The sequence below is a fragment of the Felis catus genome, chromosome D1 (assembly GCF_018350175.1).
Source record: "Felis catus isolate Fca126 chromosome D1, F.catus_Fca126_mat1.0, whole genome shotgun sequence".
Taxonomy (NCBI): domain Eukaryota; kingdom Metazoa; phylum Chordata; class Mammalia; order Carnivora; family Felidae; genus Felis; species Felis catus.
Window position 1 is genome coordinate 41,345,591 of NC_058377.1, and position 22,276 is coordinate 41,367,866.

The 22,276-nt window shown below is 38.4% G+C and overlaps 1 long non-coding RNA gene across 2 annotated transcripts in view; it reads right to left on the reverse strand.

The window, feature by feature from the left end:
- LOC123380444 overlaps positions 1-22,276 on the reverse strand; it is a 44,692-nt gene that overhangs the window by 18,088 nt on the left and 4,328 nt on the right. For both annotated transcript variants that reach the window (XR_006586206.1, XR_006586205.1), the window contains exon 2: positions 15,521-15,654. This is a non-coding gene — a long non-coding RNA (uncharacterized LOC123380444). The remainder of the gene's footprint in view (positions 1-15,520; positions 15,655-22,276) is intronic.

The following is a 22,276-nucleotide window of genomic DNA, read 5'->3' on the forward strand; positions in this document are numbered from 1 at the left end:
GCTACTGCATTGCTTATTCCCCATAATTACCTGGTGAGCCAGGCTGCGATATTATTCCTTGGAGATGGGCCACAGGATCAGTGTGGCCAACTATTTAACCCATATTAGTTATAAGTGGGAAGCTAGACTTCAAATCTTAATTTGCATATCTCTTAAATCTTTGAGACAAATGATTCTCTGAAAATCATGTTTCATATATTTTCAAGATACTTAAACAAACTTTCAAATAAGACAGAATCACTCACCAGCCCACCATGCTATAGGCCATGATTCCAATCACAGCCTAGTCCCTGTCTATACGCACATACGTGTTATGTATAGGTAATACAAGTGAACCAGATAGTCTCAGGCTTCAGGACTTAATTTCACCTTTAATCCCCAAATACCAATAGTTGGAGTTCTCACCCCTGTTGTCGGGAGGGCAGTGTGTTGTTATGGTCCCCTTCTAAAAAGTTTCTATGTATCCCAAAGAAGGCTTAGTCTTTCACATATTCCATTCTGTGACAGAAGTGGCTTTGACCCAGCTGGTTCAACAACTGGCTCTCCAGGGAAAAAAAAGGATGTGTATATATATAAACTCATATATCAAGTTTATCATTAAATTTACTGATATAGGGGCGCCTGGGTGGCGCAGTCGGTTAAGTGTCCGACTTCAGCCAGGTCACGATCTCGCGGTCCGTGAGTTCGAGCCCCGCGTCAGGCTCTGGGCTGATGGCTCAGAGCCTGGAGCCTGTTTCCGATTCTGTGTCTCCCTCTCTCTCTGCCCCTCCCCCGTTCATGCTCTGTCTCTCTCTGTCCCAAAAAAAATAAATAAACGTTGAAAAAAAAATTATTAAATTTACTGATATAAAGGATGTGTAATACAATTTACCATTATAGTGAAATATATTATTGTTTTTATAGTAAATTCCAAATAGCAATTGATTCTTACATAATGACGTCACTGATTTATTATTTATTTTATTTTAATTTTAGAGACAGAGTGTGTGATTAGGGGAGGGGGCAGAGGGAGACAATCCCAAGCAGACTCCATGCTCAGTGCAGAGCCCAACTCAGGGCTCGATCCCATGACCCTGGGATCATGACCTGAGCTGAAATCAAGAGTCGAATGCTCAACCAGCTGAGACACCCAAGTGCCCCTGATTTCACTGTTTTTTGCAGAACTTTTGTGCCCATAGAAAACATATGGTTGTGACTGACAAAATGTGTGGTCCTGACATAAATGTTGGTTGGTATTTTGGTTTGCATAAAGAAATATAGCAAAAGTGAAACAAAACAAACATTGTACAGTATTTCCACCCTCCTGATACAAGAGGTGTAAGTAACTTGAAGAGCATAAGTACAATATAATAAAACAGGAAGTGGTGGGTTTTGAATATTTGTTACCTTGTTAGTAAAAATTTTTTAATTGTAAGGTTTTGTAATGAGTTTTTAATAACGTCTGCACTTTACAATGATCTCACAAAATCCCTGAAAATTAAACAGCTGGGTCTTAGAAGCTGTCATGAGCTGCCTTAGCATACTATTTCCTAGGCCGTGTTTCTACACAGTTTCATGTTCCAGCATCTTCGAAAGACTGCCCCCCTCCACTCACTGCTACCCACAGGGGAGAAGGGGAGCGTAGGCTCAGGAGGTTTTTCAAAAAGGAAAGGCAATCCACAGAGACACACCTCTACCTACATCAAAGGCAAACTCATTATTATGCAGAGCAGTTACGTTCCACACATCTTCTTATTTCAGAGGACTTTTGCCTCATTGAGTGTAACCAAAAGGGCCACCAAAATATTTCCTTCCAAACAAAAGGAATCATCTGCTCGAAAGATAAACTCTAGTTTCCACCTCAGAATGCAGACCCTTCTTATAATTGTTTAAATAGATCTCCCTCTCTTTAAAACCAGGATTAGTTTAAAAACTATGCAAGTGTACTCTATGTTCTAATGGCCTCAATTGTATTATAAATATGATACATATCTACAACATATACATGTTGTAAAAATTGTTAGTCATACTGTAAATGGTATGTGCAATTGTATTTTACATAATGTTTCCTTTTCTGCTTTCCCCACATAATATCATTGTAAACATTTCTCTATTGTGTTTGTAATTTCCATTTTACTGGCTGCATGTAATAGAATACTTCCCACTGATTATAGCAATTTTTACTTAAGTTTATTTATTTATTTAACAAAAAGTTATGGAGAACCTACATGTGGTATTTTGGGACAGTCAAATGATCAGTGGTGCATAAAACCATCATGGGCCCCCTTCATGCAACACATAGTCTAGTGGGAGAGAGAAACATTACACAGAAAACACTGAAAATTGGGATAAAAGCTGGGTGGAATGGTCAGCATATGATTGGAGGGATTAGCAGAGGCAAGTCCATGTACGATTTTATAGCAATTTTAAGAAGATTAGATTTTATTCTGATTGTAATGAGAAGCCTTTGAAGGTTCCAAATAGGGGTGCATGGAATGCCATTTATATTTTTAATAGCCCTTGTGTGGCTGTTATTTGCAGAAAGGGTTGGACGAGGCAGGGACACAAGTGAAAGGATCACTTTGAGGATTGGGAAGACGCTGGTGGTTTGAACCAGGGTGTTTTCTGTGATGATTGAGGTAGGTAGAGATATCTGAGGTGTCCTTTGGTGTGGATGGAATGACTTGAACCATTAGGTGGATGGAGCCCTTCCTTCTTCAAAGAGGATGCATCCACTGGAGGGACTGGCAGGTGCTTGGCCTTGGAGAACTAGGCTTCAGGATGTCAGGTTTTGTTTCTGTTTTTGTTTTTAATTTGTTTATACATATTCAGTACTTCAAAGTGTGGTAAGATGAGGTGAATCTCTCTGCATATTTTCTGGTAACTAACATAGAAAGCAAATTTAAAATCTCAGAGAGCAAATTAAAGAATATATCTGATAGGCAACATGATACATGAAAATCAAAAGAGACTTGGAAAGTACTAGAGGGAGGAAAGAAGAAAAATTCAGGGTTTCTGACAAGTCACAAGGAACCACTGGAAACACCACGTTATGAAATTCTTCAAGGACTAGCTAGTTATTGGCATAAAATTATTAGAAGCTTATAAGTTTCCTGTATGTGATTTTTCCCCCTACTTATTAAAAATGGCTTTTGCTTAAACCATGAATGAGGCTAGGGGTTAAATAGTGTTATAAATGGGGAAAAACCTGGTTATAAGTGATTTAGCTTATATTGAAGTTATATCTTAGATGATCTGAGTTATGAGGCCTCTGAATAAGTTGTAAAGATAACTTTCAGTTTCTTTTCTAAAAATAAAAGTCCTTTTGCAATGGGACACCTCAAATATGGATAGACCTGATTTAGTTACTCTCTGGTTACTGTGCCTCTAACCTGACCTGTGCTCTCTGAGCTCCAGAACCTGGATTTTAAGTGCCATTTGGGTCTCACAAATGCAATCTTCCCTCTAAAAATATCTTAAAATATTCTTTATGGGAACCTCAGGAGGGCATCCAATACATCAGCTTCAATACATACTTGTCAACAACAAACTACACACAATATCATAGATGTTTGTCCTTGGAAAGGTTACTCAGCCTTGATTTGCTTACATGAATTGTAAAGACAGTAATACTTAATATATAGGGTTGCTTGAGCAGTAAGAGAGATCCTGTTTATAAAGTATTTTTCACCATGCTTGGAAAGGACTAAACCCTTAATAACTAGTAACTATTATTATTTTATTTACTAGGGTCAGGTTCATCATCCCATTATTATCTCAAGTCTTCCCTAGTAGGGCTTGTTGAAATACTTATTTTCTGTGCGTGTTAGATTTTTATCTTCTTGTCACTTTATTTCGTAGTATCTGCTTATCTTGCTCTGAGGATTTTGCCCACACAAGCCGCTGCTGGACAATCATTCAACTGAGTCCCTACTATGGTTTGCAGGACTTTTACAAAGGAGCATTCCTGCCTTGGTTTTGGCTGAGGCCCCAAATTGGCAGAGGCAAACAGCTGCCTTCTATTTCTATAATGGAGTGAAGTACCAGGCCACCTATTCAAGATCCACAAAAGAGTTTTCCAACTCCAGCTATGTAGCCCTTGAATCAACACCCACCTTTAGAAGAATAATAAGGTAGCAATTAGAGAATGTAGGTAGAAAGGCTATGGCAGCACCGAGGCTGGGACACCCCCACTCTGTACACACTCACCCCACGTTGAGTGAGAATTGCCTTGAGGAAACCATGCAGACTAACTGACCTGAGTCTTCTGTAGGCCCTGGGCCAAGTGTAGAGAGGCCCACAGTTATGAGGTTGTAGCTGGTTAGTTGTGTTCACAGCAGAGGAGAGGCAGCTGTGTTAGGGAAGCCTGAACTCTCAGTTTGTCAAAAGGATCCTTTGGCAAAAGGATGCGTGATGACTGCTTGATGAGCAGATGTGGGACAATATGAGACAAAATCCACCCAGAGATGTTTTGAAATGACTTGAAGAAGGAAGAGTGATGTGTCCTCAAAAGGGAGAGTCTGCATGGCATAGATCATGTAGATGGGGGATTTTACGGGAACAAGCAGATGAAGTGTTGCTCAGTTGTGAGAACTGAAGTGAAAGATCCCAGCAATGACACTGTCTGCAAGGAATCCAGTCTAAATGTCTGCCAACCCCAAAGAGACTTAATTTTAGACTTGCAACAAGTCCAGAGCAAACCAAAAGTAGATTCGTAATGTCAGAAAGTAACACCTTTCCTACTCCCTACCTCTTTTCTCTGCCTTGGCTTCCAACTTGGAAAAGCATGTGCAGCCCAGGGTTGGTAGAAGGCAGGGGTGGGGGGTGGCAGGGGGGGAGTAAAAAGTGCTCCCCTCATTGTCACTTATTAAGAGGACATGACCGCCAGACCCTCGAGTGGCCCTGGCAACTGGAGGCTCCTCCTCCCTCCCATGTCCCTGGCATGTATGCTCCACCCACCATTCCACTGGAGCCATTTTGAAGGACTTGAGAGAGCAATGTGCTATTGAGACCCTCTGGATGGTATACCTGACTGAACCCCACTGAGGTCTTTATATAAACTTTTCAGATTCTGGCTGGTGGGTGTGAACATCTACTCATCTTGCAGCCACCCAGGACAAGTCTCTTAAGTAAGTTCTCCCAATTGCCAACCCTGCCACCTACCAGTCTGGAGTGGCCTACAGTTTTCTTTAGTGTTTCCTTGCCCTAAGTACACAGGGGATGCTTGGTTTCCAATTTTACCCTGGAACTCCCTAGGTTGTGAACCAACACCCATCCTTCTGAATGAGGAAGAGAGAAGTTTTGACTTTGGATGACTTTATTATAGTGAAACAGACACATTAATTACTGAAATAAGACTATTTTTTGAAATTATAGTAACCAGTGCATGTAGTATGTACGTATGTATGTATGTACATATCATTTAAGAGGGAATGAACAAGTTATGGAGACTGCCTAGATTTCATCTAATGGGCAGGGGAAGAACAACCCCCCACAGAATGGCTTTGAATGCCCAGTTGGAGGACAGGGGCTCCTTCATTGCTTCTGAGTATCATTTAGCCAATCTACTGGTTGCATTGGCACCCAGTACTGCATCAAGTGTTTGAATAATATTTGCTGCCATTTTTTGAGCACCCACCAAGTGCCAGACACATTAGATTCCATCTGCCTCCAATATACTTTTCCTGACCTAGGCTACTTGTTATATTCATTATTATACATTCTACCTCCATTGAAATAATATTCTCTTACTTTCTGCTCCCATACATCCATAGATTTCCCCAATCTAGCATGTTCTATAGATTTTTTTTAGTTTAATTCCTTTTTTAATTGGCTATCTTCTCCATTAGTCTGTAAAATATGTGAAGATAGGTCTTCCTGGCATGGTGACTGTTAGTAAGGTATTTTCAAAATTATCTCAATTAATTGTCATAATAATCTAAGGTATTATTTTGTGGGTAAGGAATGTAAAGTTTGTGGGTAATATTGTGCCTATATTCAATCAGCTGGTGGTTGGTAGAGTTAGAATGCACAGCTTGGGTTGGAGTTGGTCTTTCTGACTCCAAGCAGTATGGGAATTTAGATGTTCCATTTTCCTCTGATAGAAATCTCAACTAAATATATCTTGGCATTGAAAAACTCAAAATTGTAAACAACAGCAACAAAATGATGATGAAGGGTTCTACCCATGGATTGCACCATGATAACCTAAAATTGTAACACAGAATCTCAGCAGTGTCTTTTAAAAAAATTCCAGTATATTGAAAATTAGGTGTAAATTCAACAACTTGTTAGTCATTACTGTTTACTACTTTCTTATTAAAGAGCTAGATGTTTTAATGTACTGTACATTTTAAGTGAATAAAGGGAATATACATTCATTCCTAATCCTAATTAAAAATCTAACAAAACCCCATTTGTTTGTTTTCTTTTTTCCCTGTATCAGTGCAGATATCAAAGCAAAACTGCAGGAGAGAAAAGTAAATGCTGTTGCAAGCCTTTCTCTTCTAAAGTCTCATGATAAAATATTGTACAGCAACCAACAGTGAAACTGAAAATTGCTTAGACTTAATTCAATTTAGAACTCATTTTCCCAGTATCATTCATATTCAAGCTATTGTGCTGGGTACCGTAGGAGACAGAAAGGTAAGTAATTTGTGGATTCTGCCCTCAAGATGTTTACAGTTTGGTGAAGATAACAACAAGTGAAGTGCTGCAGAATGAGAAAATAAAGCATTCAGAAAGCAAAAGGAAAAGTAAGAAAGGGAGGAAGGTATAAAAGAAATAGAATAAAACTTCCCAGAGCTGAGATGCATCAAGTCTTTTGATGGAAAGAGCTCATGCAGTGTTAACCAAGAGAAATGAAAAGCATCATAGTTGGTGTGCTGGCTACCTTTTCTTTGCTCTCTACCTTAACTCTCCGCCATTTACCATTTTCTAAGATAGATAATATCATCTGCTCCCCATTCCCTGGGCCTTTGAGTTGGTTTGGCCAATGAGAGTCCTAGTTAGAGATGGGAAGGAGGCAGAAGGGTGGGCTCAGGGTGTTTATTCCCCCAGGTCTGTCTGAGGAGTCTCTTTGGGCTCATTATCCCTCTCAAACACAAGTCACTGCTGCTCTTAAGATGGTCTTCTGCAGGACTCCCTGGTGATCCTGTCTTTCCTTGTCTCTGAGCTTAGGAGTGGTAACAGCTCTGAAATTACTAATCCTGAGTAATATCTGGCACTATCCCTAGTGGTTCTCCTACACCTCCCACTGAAAACACCTGAGGATTTCCTGGACATAATTAAAATAAAATAGGAAGCATTGCTCTCTGCATTTCTACTTTCCTAGCTATAGGTTTTGCAGTTTGGAGAAAAGAGTACTTAGTTTCATAACTTTAACTAGGTCTTTGCTAAGATGGAAACACATCTATCTCTTTACTGTCGTATTACCATGACTATAGAGTCCTTGGCCCACAGTAGGTGCTTTATTGATACTTTTTGGGGAGGAGAGAGGAAACAATTCCTAAAGTTCTGGCTTATTAAGTCACTTGGAAATTGATTTCAGTGTTCTCTACTTGAACACAGTGATGGTGAATTCACACTGGCTGGAAAAAGGCCATTCTATTGTAGATAGTGGTATTTGGTTCATATCCCTCCTACCACCTGGGCCTAGATTTGAATTAATGCCTCAGATGAGTCTCAGTAGTACAGAATAATAGGGTACTTGTCCCTGCCTTATTTTGAAATCTGTGTATCTCTTAAGAGTTAACTGACTCTTGGTCAACCATGCCAGGTGTTTATCCATATAGATTTTACAATTATTTCTTGTGCTTTTCTACATGGATGTACATTAAATCATATCTTCTTCATGTTTGTATTCATGAATTTTGTGAATCTAAATATTTTATAGTTATCCCTACTATATTTTGGGAGGCGGATTTTTTTACAGAAAAAAAATTAGGCATAATTTCATTATAGTAAAGGTTGCTGTTTTTATGGTACAGTTCTGCACGTTTTGACAAATTTATGTAGCCATGTAACCGCTACCACAATCTAGATAAAGAAAACTTTAATTGCTCCAAGACATTCCCCACCACAGTTATGTAGCCAACCAGTCTCCCACTCCCACCTCTGGCAACCACTGCTGTTTTCTGCCCCTATAGTTTTGCCTTTGCAAGAATGTCATTTCAGTGAAATCATTTAGTATAAAGGCTTTTGACTATGGCTTCTCTCATTCAGTATAATGCATTGGAGACTCAGTTACAGCTTGTTGAATGTACCCAGTGTTTGTTCCTTTTCATTGCTATTATCCCATCATACAGATATACTAAAATCAAGTGTATCCATTCCCCAGTAGAGAGACACTTGTGCTATTTCTAGATTTTGGCAATTACAGATAAAGCTGTTATAACCATTTTTGCCCTTCTTTTTGTTTGAACATAGGTTTTCATTCACTTGGAGAAATATCTTGTAGTGGGATTTCTATGTTACTTGTTAAGTGTATGTTGAATTTGCAAGGAATTGCCAAAATGTTTCCAGAAAGTGGCTGAACTCTTTTGCATTCCTATCTGCAATGTATGAGAGTTCCTGTTAGTCTACATCCATGTCAGCACTTGGTATTTTCAGATTTTTAAAAAAATTCAATTTGATTCTAATAGGTATATAGTTGTATCTTACTGTGGTTTTTATTTTGTCTCTAGTGACTATTGATATTGAGCATCTTTTCATGTATTTATTTGAAATCTTTATATCTTCTTTGATGAAGTGTCTGTTCAAATATCTCCTCCATTTATTATTGGATTTTAAAAGTTCTTTACATAATTTGGATATGCTCTTTATCAGAAATGTGATTTATAAACAGTTTCTCCCTTTCTGTGGCTTATCTTTTCATTCTCCTGATATTTTCTTTTGAAGAGTAAATGTTCTTAGTTTGATGAAGTTCCAATTTTTCAAACGTTTTCTTTTATGATCTGTGCTTGGGGTGTTATATCTAAGAAATTCATGTTTAACTTCAAGAATGCAAAGTTTTTCCTTTATGTGTTCCTGTATAAATTTTATAGTTTTAGGTTTGACATTTAGGTCATGATCCATTTTGAGTTAATTTTTATGTAATTTTTATCCAATTTTTGAGTTAATTTTTATGTAATTTTTATCCAATTTTTCCCCATTATTATCCAATTGTCTCAGCACCATTTGTTGAAATGACTTTCCCTTCTCCACTGAATTGTCTTTGCACCTTCATAAAAAATTGATACTATGTGTGTGCTTCTATTTCTGGACTCTTCTGTTCCATTTATTTATACTATGTCTGTACTCTCTCATCAGACTCTCTTGACTTTGATAGTGTGATATTTTGATTTATAAAAACATATATTTGGTCATTTGAGGACTAACACATATTTCTTATGCATGTTTTGTTTTCCTCCATAGTTCTTGGCTCACAGCTTCCCAAATCCTTGGAATTTCCTAAGTGTTGAGAATGATAAAGGTGTCTTTTGTTATGTTAATGAGGTGGCTTGTGGAATGCCCCTAGGTCATCTGAGGATGAAGGCTGGTCACCATAGAAACCAATCATATCATTTAGAGAGTTAGAATTTTCAGTCCTGCCCCAGACACCTCCAGGGAGGGGAGAGGCTGGAAGTTCAATCAGTTGCCAATGGCCAATTATTCAATCAATCATGCCTATGTAATGAAACCTTCAAAAAAGCCCAAAAGGACTGGGCTTGGAGATGTTCTGAGTTGGTGAACACGTGGAGCTGGGATATTGTCACACCTCCAGCTCCATACCCTTTCCCCACACCTTGCCCTATGCATCTGATCTAATGATCTAGTAAAGTAAGACACAAGTAAAATGTGTCTCTAATATTTCTAGTAAGAAAAATGTTTCTTTGAATTCTGTAAACCATTCCAGTAAATTAATCAAACCTTAGGAGGGGGTCTTGAGACTCTCTTATTTATAGCCAGTTAGTCAGAAGTATAGGTAGCAATCTGGGCTTGTGACTGGTGTCTGAAGTGCATGTGTGGGGCAGTCTTGTAGGACTGACCTCTCAATCTGTGGGGTCTGATGCTATCTCTGGGTAGAGACTGTCAGAGTTGGGTTAAATTGTAGGCTACTCAGCTGGTGTTAGAACACTGCTAGCTGTATGTGTGGGGACAATGGACACCCACATTGGAATTGGTACCAGAACCTAAAGATATACTCTTATAGTAAGTTTGGAATTTGGGTAACATGAAACTTCCAACTTTGTTCTCTTTTCTCAAAACTGTTTTTGAGTATTCTAATTTATTTGCCTATCTATATAAGTTTTAGAATGAGTTTGTCAATTTCTAAAAAAAAAAAAATTATGGGATTTTGACTAGGATTATGTTTGAATCTACAGATCAGATTGTGGAGGATTGGCTTATTAACAATTTCAAATCTTTCAATCTGTGAACTGGTGTATCTCTCCATTTATTTAGATCTTCTCTGATTTCTTTCAACAATCTTTTGTAGTTTTCAGCAAATAGATCTTGCACTTATTTTGTAAGATTTGTACATAAATATTTCATTTTTGGGGTGCTATTGAAAATGGTAATTCAAAACATTTAAATTTTTTATTATTCACTGCTAGTATGCAGAAATGATTACATTTTATATTAACACTGTATTCTTCAACTTTGCTACTCTCTAATTAATAGCTTTTTTGAAGCTTCTTTGAGATTTTTTACATAGATAATCATGTCATTTGCAAGTAGAGACAGTTTTATGTCTTCCTTTCCAATGAGTATGTCTTTTGTTTCTTTTTCTTGCATCTCTATTACGTTTCTTCTTTTTTTTATTTAGCCTATTGTTCTAGCCTGTCAAGAACTTTGGAATCATGAAACTGTCACCTCGTTTTTTCTTTGTTGATCAAAAAGTTCACCAATTCCTCATCTTATTTTTAGTTTAGAAGTATGGAACCAGATAGTTTTGTAAAACAAACAAAATAAAACCATTTTTTTGGAAAAATTTCAAACATATATAGATGTGGAAAAATAGATTAACACCTCATACCTATTACAGAGTTTCAAAAATTATCAACTCATGGCCAATTTATCTCATCTGTATCTTCACTGACTCCCTCTTTGTGCTCCCACCACTGGGGCATTTTAAGGTATGTTCAAACCACGTATTATATTCAGATAGAGATTTGACAACAAACTGTTTACTATGCTGTAAGTGGTCCAAATTGGGAATGCTGTCTTACTCATAATTTTATATCCACTGCATAGCTCAGCATCCTGCAGACAGAATATATGTTCAAAAATTTTTTTGTTGAACTAAATTCTTATGGGACTTGTCACTTTAGTATAGGTTTAAAAACGCTTTCTTTTTTTACTTTTTGAAAATCAGTCTACCTTACTTTGAGGTCCCTTCCTATATTTAGTTGTTTATGCAATCTTCTGTTTGAAAATATTTTATTTAATACACATTACAAAATATAAGAAAGCATATGAGTATCAAAGCATAATAATGTAATCTATACTCAACACCCAATTTAAGAACCAGAATTTTATCGTAACACTGAAGCTGCTGTTATTCCTTCAAATTCTGTGTTCTTGGTCTCTTTCTGTAAGTAATCTCTGCTGTGAATTTTGTTATTCTTATTTTATTTTATTTTATTTTATTTTATTTTATTTTAATTTTATTTTAGAGAGAGAGCATAAGCTGGGGAGAGAGGCAGAAGGAGGGAGGGAGGGGGAGGGAGGGGGAGGGAGGGAGGGAGAGAGGGAGGGAGGAGGAGGGAGGGAGCGAGGGGGAGGGGGAGGGGGGGAGGGAGAGAGAGAGAGAGAGAGAGAGAGAGAGAGAGAGAGAGAGAGAGAGAGAGAGAGAGAATATCTTAAGCAGGCTCCATGCTCAGCACAGAGCTCGATTATGGGCCTAATCCCAAGACTGTGGGATCATGACCTGTGCCAAAATCAAGAGTTGGATGCTTAACTGACTGAGCCACTCAGTTGACCCTATATTTTAAATACTTATACAGGGGCGCCTGGGTGGCTCAGTCGGTTGGGCGTCCGACTTCAGCTCAGGTCACGATCCCTCAGGTCCGTGAGTTCGAGCCCGCCTCAGGCTCTGGGCTGATGGGCCAGAGCCTGGAGCCTGTTTCTGATTCTGTGTCTCCCTCTCTCTCTGCCCCTCCCCTGTTCATGCTCTGTCTCTCTCTGTCTCAATAATAAATCAACGTTAAAAAAATTAAAAAAAAATAAATAAATACTTATACATATAAATATATCCTTAGAAATGGTATTATTTAGTTTGGCTCATTTTTGAGGTTTATAAAAATGCTATCATGTTATAGTTAAATTTTTGTACATTATCATTCTTAGAGCATTCAATTTACATTATGTAATTATTGGTATGGTTTGACTTAAATAAACTATCTTACTTTCTATTTGTCTGATCTGTTCTTTGTTCTTTTTTTTCTGCTTTTCCTCACTTTTTTTTTTAATATTATTGTCAAATTGGTTTCCATACAACACCCAGTCCTCATCCCAACAAGTGCCCTCCTCCCTGCCCATCACTGACTTTCCCCTCTCCCCCACCCCCATCTACCCTTGGTTTGCTTTCAGTCCTTAAGAGTCTCTTATGGTTTGCCTCCCTCCCTCTTTGTAACTTTTCTTTTCCCCTTCCCCTCCCACAATGTCTTCTGTTATGGTTCTCAAGATCCACATATGAGTGAAAACATATGGTATCTGTCTTTCTCTGCCTGGCTTATTTCATTTAGCATAATACCCCAGTTCCATCCATGTTGCTGCGAATGGCCAGATTTCATTCCTTCTCATTGCCAAGTAGTATTCCATTGTATATATAAACCACATCTTCTTTATCCATTCGTTTTCCTGACTTCTTTTGGATTAATCAAACATTTCTTGGATTGTACTTCCCTTCCACTTTTTTTTTTTTTTTTTTAGTTAAATCACCTTTATAATGTGTTTGGTGATAATTGTAAGGTTTAAAATATAAGTCTTTAACTCATTATAGTGTATCTTCACGTATTATATTACTTCACATTGAGTGTATGAACCGTATAACAATTTCTTCCCTCCCACTCTTTGCACTATTGTTGTCATACATTTTAGTTCTCACGTGCTGCAAACCCTTCAGTATATTGCTACTTTTCATGCTTTAAACAATATATATATGTAAAGTTATTAAAAATAAGGAAAAAAGTCTTTATATTTACTCTCATTTTTACCAGTTCTGATGGTTTACATTTCTTCACACAGATCCAAATTTGCATCCGATACCATCTTCCTTCTGCCTAAAGAACTGTGTTTAAAATTATTGCCATCCAAATCTACTGGCGTTATTTTAGCTTCTGGTTAAAGTCTTTGTTTTGCCTTCCTTTTTTTTAAAGTTTTTATTTAAGTGATCTCTAAACCCAATGTGGGGCTTGACCTCATGACCCTGAGATCAAGAGAGTCATGCTCTTCTGACTGAGCCAGCCAGGCACCTTCCTTTTTGATGGGTAACTTTGCTGAGTGTAGAATTCTGGGCTGACAGATTGTTTTCTTTCAGCACTTTAATTATGATATTCTATCATAGGTCTCAATATTCTCTAGGTCACAATATTTCTGAAGAGAAGTCTGCAATTGTCATTCAAGAACTCCAACTACATATATGTTAGACTATTTGATATTCTACCAGTGCTCTTAGATATTCTGCTCTGATTCTCTCTCTCTCATCTTTGTCTTAAGTTTGCCAATTTCTCTTGACCTATCTCCAAGTTCACTGGTTCTTCCCTCAGCCATATACCATGTCCTGATATGTCTGTTGAAAGAATTATCTCTGATATCAAAATTTTATTTATAGCTTTTATATTTGACATTTTTAATAGTTTCCATCTCTCTAGTACATACAATCCCCCATTTCTAACATTTATTTATTTTTGAGTGAGAGAGCACAAGGTGGGGAGGCGGGGGCAGAGAGAGAGGGAGACACAGAATCCAAAGCAGACCTCAGGATCTGAGCTATCAGCACAGAGCCTGACGTGGGGCTCAAACTCACAAACTGCGAGACCATGACCTGAGCCTTAGTCAGACACCTAACTGACTGAGCTACCCAGGTGCCCCTACAATCCCTCATTTTTAAATCTATGTTCTCAACCTTTCTGTTAGATTTTTTAGCATATTAATCAAAGTTGTTGTCTAGGAGTTCTCACACCTGAATTTTCTCTGATCCTATTTATTACTTTATCTCTTGACAATAGTTCTTTTTTGTTGTTGTTTTGGTCTGTCTCATAATTTTTTTAATATATATATATTTTTCTTTTTAAGTAATCTCTATACCCAATGTGGGCTCAAAGTCACAACCCCAAGATCGAGAGTAGTCGCATGCTCTACCCACAGCCAGCCAATAATTTTTGACTGAATGTGCTACATCATTTGTAGACAGCAGAGACTGGAGTCAATAGCATTTATTCCTGGAAATGGACTTGGATCTTCTCAGACTATTAGTGTTGGGGGTTGAGTCAATCTAGTCACTAGTTCAATTGGGTTTCTGTGCCATGGCTGCTATAGTTACTATTAGCACACCATAGGCTTTGAGTTCCTCCAGCAGTGAACAGCCATTACCTTCATCTTACTGTGTGGCCTGGAGTACTGGAGGGTTATTTCCTGGGCCTCATCTCTACTCTCAGCTTTTAGCAGTCCCTGTATGCTTATATTACAAAGTTCTCTTTCTACTCTCTTTTCCCTTCCTTAGGGGTAGATTGCTATTGCTTGTTACTTGTTGCTAGGTTTGTTGTGGGACTGGGGGATATTTTGGTTTTCTGGGGCCAGTCTCATCTTTAGCCAGGATCTATGTGCCTGGACCTTGAGGATGGGGTGTGTACAGTGTGCCTGCCAATTCCACTTGTGGCAACTACACTCTGTCTTGTGTCTGTGGCAGGGTTTAGGCAGAAGGGTTTCCTGACCTTTCCCTAGGGTAGCAGACCTCTGCTATATATTGGTGCAGGACCCTGGACATAAAGATTTTCCTTTCTCTCTCCTGGGAAGACAACTTGTTTCTCCTCTTCCCCAAGCAGGTTTCTGGTGGCAGGAAGGGAAGTGTTATATTCTTCCTTCAAAGAAGGATGGGTTTTGCTTCTATCTCTTCCCTTGTGACCCCAAGGAACAGAGGGTTTGCTGCCCTTCCCCAAGTGGTTTAAAGTTTTTACCTTTTTTAAAATGTTTATTTATTTGAGAGAGAGAGAGAGAGAGAGAGAGAGAGAGAGCATGAACTGGGAGGGGCAGAGACAGAGGGAGAGAGAGAATCCCAAGCAGGCACCATGCTGTCAACCCAACATGGGGCTCGATCTCACAAACCATTGAGATTGTGACCTGAGTCAAAATCAAGAATTGGACCCTTAACCAACTCAGCCATCCAGGTGTCCCAGGCTTTTACTTTTTATAAAAGATAGGTCAAGGGAAATGGATGGTGCTTTGTGCCTTAATCCAAGCAGATTACTTTCTTTTAATTATTACTTATTCTAAACTTGTATGCTGCCCATATGTGGCCTTTAGAAATTTGTTAATACTTTAGCTAATTTCTTCTTACCTTTTTTTGTAGCAGCTCTGTGTTTTGCTTGTGCTCTGGCAAAGGTAAAATAATTTCCATGTCTTATTTCTCCTTGGAAGGGCTTGTCTCTTTCTGAAATTCAGTTCTTGTGGTTGCCTCGTAACCTCAGCTCCCTGAAGGGTTCAAGAAAAGTTATGATTTTGTATACTATCTGGTTTTTGTTATTGTCATCAGGACAGGAACAACAGCTTAAGTGGAAGCAGGATTTATATGCTTTCTTTACTCAGCATTATATTTTTAAGATTCATTTATATTATTGCCCGTAGCTGCAGTTCATTTATTTCCCCTGATGTATAATATTCTGTTATGTGAATATAGCATCATTTATCCATTTTCCCGTAAATAGGCATTCAGGTTGTTTCTAGTTATTTGTTTTTATGAATAACTTCGCTTTGAACACTCTTAATCATACCTGTTGGTGCACCTTGGTAAGTTTCTCTAGCTTATACATCTGTAAGTGGTGTTGCTGGATTGTGAAGTATATATGCAGATGTTCAGCACTACAAATGATGCCTTTGGCTTGGCTTTTCATTTAGGCCTTCATACCTGAAGAAAAGCTGCACATGTCACGAGTACTTATCTTTTCTTTTGGTCATCACTCATGTCTAGCCTTCCTTTCTTTATGACCTTTTGAGTTCTAATTCTACTGTTTTTTTATTTGAATCTTGGCTTCACCTATGGCTTATGATCTAGCTCTTACTCACTTGATGTTTTTAGTTCATTTGCCTGATTTTTGACCCTCAGTGCTTCTCAAAACATTTTGGTTTGGATCTGCTACTGTAGTTTTTATTGCTTTGATTGGTAGTATATAATATTCCACATTTTATTTAGTCCCTCAACTCCCCATCTCTAGCTCTGGCCAAATGAGCCAGCATCCTGCCTCAGTATTTACTTCTTGGGCTACTGTGTGTGTGTGTTATTATTTGAACACTTGAGGTTGAAATAACTCCATCAATCGTTATCCTTTAGGTAGACTTAACTTCACTCTAGAAACTGGGTAAGTAGTTAACTAGTCAGAACTGCAAGCCTCATTTCTCGACTTTGTCTTCAAGGATAGCAAGAAAGATAAAATTGAGATTTAGATACACAGTTCGCCACACAGTGATCTATTCTTTGCCTTCAAAATCATGTGTTTCAGACAACTGACTTCATAAGGCACAAATTAAGAGGTTTTTTTCCTGCTTTGGTCTTCTAACAATGAAACCATGAGCCAAGACTTAGAGTGCTCACAGGCAGGCATTAGTCCTTGGGCCATATTATGTATAAGGACAAATTTAGTGAGAGAGTCAATGTTTACAATCTTCATGTAAATTGTCTGGTAATATATTTTAATTTATTTTAATTTTAATTTTTTGAGCCAGTAAGCATGCATGCTCATGCCAGCAGGGGAGGGGTGGAGGGACAAGGAGGGAAAAAATCTTAAGCAGGCTCTATGCTCAGTGTGGAATCTGACATGGGGCTCAATCTCATGACCATGATATCATGACCTGAGCAGAAATCAAGAGTCAGGCACATAACTGACTGAGCTACCCAGGCACCCCTGGGAAAATATTTTATAATAACAGAAATATAGGTTAAGAATAAGAAGTTTGGAGAGGAATTAAATAAAGAAATTCTTATTTTCTATGTGCTACGAGTTTCATTTTCCCTAGGGAAATATTGATTCAAAGCAGCCGTGAAGTGCATAGAATTCTTTTCCCTTGATAGCTATAAAATTAGGAGAAAACATGGTCTGTGCTCTCAAGAAGATTAGAATTTAACAAAGATCAGTATGCCAACCAATATCAGTGAGTGCATCAGTAAACACATGGTGGAAAACACACATAAATAAGTAACATACTCAGATGGATATAACTTAGTAGTAAGAAATAACTGGGTCAGAATAGGCTAGGCAAAGGCAGCTCGAGAGCGAGCAGCCTCATAAAAAGAGAATGGACATGAATAAACATTTCCTTATCAGAGGTACATTTTAAAAGGCCTGTATCTTTCCTGATGCGAAGTTGTCAAAGTGTTGTTCCAGATGCTGTTGATGTCCTACTGTGCTACTCTCAGTGCATCAGGCCTCTAGCTGTTTTGAGTGTTGGTTGAAAACAGCTCACAACTGCCCCTTGTCCGGAGAACTGTCTGAACTTGGTGATCTCAGTGGTTCCCAAAAAGTGGCATTAACCTCCCTGGGAAACTTGCTACAGAATGCAAATTCTCAGACTCTCATCCAGAACTGCTGAATCACTCTAATGTGTGAGGCCCAGAAATGTGTTTTCTAAAGAACTGCATGTGATTCTGATTCAGAGTGAAGTTTGGGAACTACTATCCTAGTTGAGAGAACCACCTTGGGGGGTGAGGCAGCACCCCTGCCCTGCCTCCACAGCTGATGACCAGTGGGTACAGAGTAGTAAAGGCCAAATTCCTTCCTCTGGGGTGGTCAGACAATCAAACTATGGTCTCTGGGGCCAAATCTGGCCCACTGACTGTTTTTGTAAATAAAGTTTTATTAGAACAAACAAAGCCAGGCTCATTTGTTTTATTGTCTGTGGCTGCTCTCATGCTACAATGGCAGAGCTGAGTAGTTGCAAGAAAGGCTAACTGGCCCTTTCCTGAAAATCCTGCCAGGTTTTGTTCTAGAGTCTCGCCTAACCCTAACACATCAGGCCATTGCTGGACTTCACTTGACACCATGTCCTTGCTTGCTTCTCTCTTCCATTCTGCTTCCTTCTCTGACTTACAGGTTGCATCCAAATCTGTGCCGCAGGCTCTACTTCCTGACAAGAGAACTGTCAGGTATAGTCACATTTTCCCTTATTTTTCTTTGCTATTTTTCTGCATTTGCATTGGCTTCAAGGGAGTCGTGAAGTTTCCCAGACCAAGATGCCAACATTGCTCAACAGGTAGTCCCTCAATAGGTCTTTTGGATCAGACATACTCCTCAGAAAGAGGTGGCACTTCTCATCTCTGCAACCCCAACTTTGTGTCTACCACTTTAACAGAGTGTCAGCAAGAGAACTGCCTTTGTTATTCTGATATAAGGGTCACATATTATTATTATTTCCTTTGTATTTATAATTTATAGAGCACCAGAAGCCTCCATGACACATCTCACCATGTAATATCTGACCTGGCAGGTGTCCAAGCACCTCTAAAAATACAAACAAGTGTAAGATGAACACCCCAACCACCAGTGAGGACAAAGCATGGGCAAGAGTTAGGTGAGAAGATTCTTCAAATCATTAATTTAAAAATAAGATAGAGAAGATAATTTGTCTGTAGTTTGCTAAACATCCTACTGAAGGAATTAAGCTTTATTTAAATATTCCTCAGTACTGCATTCGACTTCCTGAGTTGTTTACCTTCTTAATAATGAAACAGTACTAGACTCTTCCCATTATAGTGATGTTTTCATTGTGCTATACTTGCAGTTGATGCTTAGAAAAATATTCATGGTTTATAACGCAGTATGTTTTAAAATAGTTTCTCAGTGACAAGCCAGAGGAAGTAGAACTAACACAACATGAAAAATATAATTAGTATCAAGTGTTGAAATAGCAAAAGTCATTTTCTGGAAGGATAAAGTGCTGAAATGAGGAGAGAGAGAGACGGAGAGAGAGGCATTAATGAAATAGGATCAAGCATGATGAGGCTGTACTTTATTGGCTGAGGATTCAGGCTGGGGTAACGAATGAAGGGACTGTTCTTATCTGTGTTTGGAGGTGGTTGATCATTTCATAAAGTCTGAGGCTGTTTCTTAAGACATAGGAAAAAACCAGGGTGCCTGGGTGGCTCAGTCGGTTGGGCGTCCGACTTCAGCTCGGGTCATGATCTCGCGGTCCGTGAGTTTGAGCCCCACGTCGGCTCTGTGCTGACCACTCAGAGCCTGGAGCCTGTTTTGGATTCTGTGTCTCCCTTCCTCTCTGACCCTCCCCCATTCATGCTATGTCTCTGTCTCAAAAATAAATAAACATTAAAAAATAAATAAATAAATAAATAAATAAATAAATAAATAAATAAGACATAGGAAAAAACTATTTTCTCTATGTGTCTTCTTTGAAATACCTGTTTGCAGGTCACAAGACCACAAGACCACTGTAGGATCTCCAAATGGATGGTTTCACATAGCTAATAGGAAGGTGCTATATGTATGGTATAAGAATAATTTCATATACTAGGATAGGAATGTTATGAGCTCAAGTTTAATTTAGAATGTCATTTGTTAATGAATTTCAGTAAAGTGTTTTACATCTGAGGGACTTTTATCAAAGCGCTTTTTGGCTTTCCACTTGATTAAAAATCATTGTTGAATGTTAAGTTGACTTTTGAACAATGTGGGAATTAGGAATGCCAACCCCAGTGCAGCTGAAAATCCACACATAACTTTTGGCCCCCCAAACTTAGCTACTAATAGCTTACTGTCGACTAGAAGCCTTGCCAATAACATAAATAATCAGTAAACACATATTTTGTATGTCATATGTATTATGTGCTATACTCTTACAATAAAGTTAGCTAAAGAAAATGTCCTTACGAAAATCATAAGGAAGAGGAAATCCATTTATGGTACTGTATTTATTGAAAAAAATCCATGTATAAGATGATCTGCATGATTCAAATCTGTGCTGTCCAAGGGTCAACTGTAATGAACTGGGGAGCTTCACGATGTAGAGTTGCATACTCACACATGACCCTTAGATTTTAATATAGAAATTCAAATCTTACAATGATATGTATAATGGAGTAACAGACAATAAAACATTTCACATTTGTGTACCATTTTAAAATTCTTTCAAAGTACTTTCATACTTAAATTTTATTTTACTCTCACAACAGTACTGCAAAGGAGACTAGGTACTTAATTTAATAATCATGCTCAAAATAAGCTTCAAGAATTTATATTTAATAAATATACAGTAGAGTCCTCAATAGGAGCACATACTTTGAACAAACCTAGAAAAGATCTGGGGCTAATTATCAGCTCTACTCTTACTAGCTTTCTAACATTGATTATGTTATTTGACATACCCTAACTTTATCTTTAAAAAAGATTATGGTGTTACTTAATATCACCCAAGGTTATATATGTAACTACCCGGCACAGGGTTAAGTGTTCAGCGCATTGTGGTTCTTTTTGTATTTACCCTCTCAGCTATATGCCTCCAAAATTTGAAAAAGATAGAAAGCAGCTCCCAAGTTAAACATCATGTAAAATGGATAGTTGGTGACTGCAACAGAAGAAATGCTATCTAAACCCTGCCCTCCCCCAAAAATAGATAGTGCCATAAACCTAGGGTGAGTTAATCTCTAAAGTAAGTCTGAATGTAGTTCTAAAAAGAAACCTCATTAGTTACCCAATGTTCACTACAGACAAATGAAAGCATACACATTTACAGACAGAAACAAACCTTTTCTTGGAATTAAGTTAAATGAGGTGAATTTCTGTGGGGCCTTTAAAAACTGATATTTGCAAGCACAGGGGACATTGCCTGGCTACAGCTTTACAAAAACAACAGAAATACTGATGAGACAGTTTTCATATCGACCCTCTGTAAAGGCTCAGGGCAAAATCTTACATCATCAATCAGCAAAGGCATTTCTATGGAGAACTGAGATAATTTGGTCCAAGCACATTGCTTCTTGGTGGTCTAACTTAAAATGCAGCGAGCCTGGAGAATCTAGGAGAAAGGGTATTTAGCATACCCATTAGACCATCTTTTTCAAATATCAGATGGCTTAAGCCAGCTGTCGGCAGGCAGGTGCTGGCTCATAGACCATTCATGATTGACCTCCCTAACAACTATTCCACGATATTGGCTAATGTGAAACCCTTATGCTTTAGACACTAGACATGAAAGAGGCAGAGTCATCATTATGTTACGGAAGTAAAGAGCTTCACTTATACGTTTGCCAAGTCAGAGGGCCAACCCATTTCAGCAGAGGCTTGGGAAGCAGGAGTATTTTTAGGTTGGGATGCTATTTCCCTTCCAACAGAGCTCTGACTTTTCTCAAGTGCTTGCCAAGAACTCCTTGGTTGAATCCCTCAAGTTCTGTGCCTTACAAAAACAAGGACAAGCACATCCTCCTATAACAGAGTGAAGGGTCTTTCCTGAGTCTGTAGTTAGCGACAAAGGCACTACTAGAACTTTCACTCTCGGATTCCCTGGACCAGCATTGTTTATGGTAGTATGCACTGCCTAAGCCCCTAACCAACCTGATCATGATTCTATTTCAGCATGTTGCTTCTGCCATTCCTTCCGGTTCAATCCATTACAGATTAAATTATCAATAATCTTGTTGCTGTCACAAAGTCCCGTTTTGGATGTCTGTTTCCACAAACTCAGCTAGTTTCCCTGATATCAATATATGTTTTCAAGGACTTTGGCCCAGTCATGGAGAGTAGACTTGATTTAAAAACAATACCTATGTCACATGATTTATGTTGCTCTTACAAATATTTCCATGAATTTTTATGGTTCTTCTTTTAAGAGCCCATAGTTCCAAGATTTGGAAAACAGAATGTGCTTTGTAGGTTCACCTATTTGACTCATAAATGGAGTGATGTCTGTGCAGGTGGCATTTGCTTGGGAGATTAAATTGATGTTTGTACAATATCTGCTCACTTATTTTTAAGATTGTCTTGCTGACGATGTAGCAGCTTCCATGTGCTATCCCTCTGACACCCATGGCGAAGGGGGATTATGATAATAACATATGAGCTTAATTTTTAATCCAATGTTGCACCTGGACTCT